Consider the following 1,790-nt stretch of genomic DNA (forward strand, 5'->3'; position numbering starts at 1 on the left):
GGAAAATAAAGAAAATTCAACACCCTATAGCAAAACCAGTGGTTGTTACCATCAACATGCAAAACAAAACAGTATTCTAAGTCTTTTTAAAAGATATAGTAAAGACTAAAATAGAAAAAAAGACATTCCTGGCGTGTAGTTTATTAAAAGCTCTTAAACCTACGTACTGAATATTTAAAACTCATTTCTTCTTATTTCTAATCTAGATTAAAGTATTTTGTGTTTAGATATAAAGTAATAATATAAACAAATCTATAAAAAAAGCAGTGATGGTCAAGCGTATGACTTCTTGAGAATTGCAAGAATTTGTAAAGGATAAGAATATTGATTCATATTGGTTTGTTTCACCCGTGAAAATATAACTTGTTAAAAATGATTCAACGACATTGCATATGAAGAGTCTTGTTGATTAAAAATGGAATTTCGCTAATGTCGTCTGCAGATAACGGAAAAATCAAATACAAGAAATCTCATAAGCTATGCTTCGTCAAAAAGTCTACATTATAGAAAATGTATATTAATGTAAAGAAATGTAGGTGCACATGTCTATCCTCCTTTCACTTTTTTCATATCTTACGGTCTGACTTATAACCATTTAGTAGAACAAGACTGCTTCATCGCCCGCAAGCCTCCTTTCACTCGCTGAACCATCTGAAAAAAAGGTTCTAGAATCTCTTCATACATTTTAAAATTGGTTTCCACTGACAATTAAGTTTCTTACTAAACCTTTGCACAAATCCGGGTACCTCTTGTCGTGTGATGCTTCTCTTGATCCTTTTCAAATCTCCAACCACAATATCACGTCAGATTTCTTTAAATTTGAAGCCATTGGAGTCAGGTTGGCTAGAGGATCTTGAATCTCCCCTCGGTGATGTTGCTCAACTAAAATTATTCTTCAAACATTTATCCTTATTTGTTTTTGCTGTTGTTCGACTGCTTTTATTGACCTGACTTCACCCGTTATTCACATTTATTACAATGAGTCTGCTAGCTTCTACATTGCAAGATCTACAGGTGACTTTTCTTATCAGTGATACTTTAACGTCCTCTTCACGGTATTTGAAGTTTCCTGTGTTGTTCTGGAATACAGATCTATGAAATCAATTCGCCTGGCTTTTTGCTAATCTCTTCAATGTCCTTTATCTGGTAAATGTCAATCACCAAATAATTAAAATTTATTAAGCCCACCTGCCTCCTCTTTCTCAGTCTCTCTTACGCAATCTGCAGATGTAGTTCTTCAACTATTAGAAATGCCGATCTAATGGAAAATTTTCCAGTTGATTAAATATTATGTTTCTAAGACATGGTTGATAGTCAATTCTGTTCTTTCTCTAATCCAATCATAACATTGTTGTAAAATGAATATAATTGAACCACCTTCTCTCAATATTTTGGGAAGTCATGTTATTTCAGGCCTGTTTCGGAGACATCCTTACTAAACTTACTGCCAAAATATTACGTTCCCACTATTCATCCCTGTTATGAACCAGTGTTTGTGACTTAATTTTTTGAGTTTCCTTAAAAGTAATGAATTAATGGTAATTCGTTTGATTAACTTTGGCCTGACTCCTCCCTACTTCTCTTATACTATACTTACAACAAGCTTGTAACACTGATTTAAATATCGTCTTCACTACTTAATGAGTAAAAATAAGCAATCCTTAGCCTGCATGGTTTGATCATTAATATTCCTCAACTTGTGCAAATTTTGATTTTTCATTACGGGCATAACTACTTCCTTCAAGGTTAATCATTACTCATTTTGGGGAATCTAAAATTTTTGTGGAGCT

The sequence above is a fragment of the Palaemon carinicauda genome, chromosome 33 (genome assembly GCF_036898095.1).
Source record: "Palaemon carinicauda isolate YSFRI2023 chromosome 33, ASM3689809v2, whole genome shotgun sequence".
Lineage (NCBI taxonomy): Eukaryota > Metazoa > Arthropoda > Malacostraca > Decapoda > Palaemonidae > Palaemon > Palaemon carinicauda.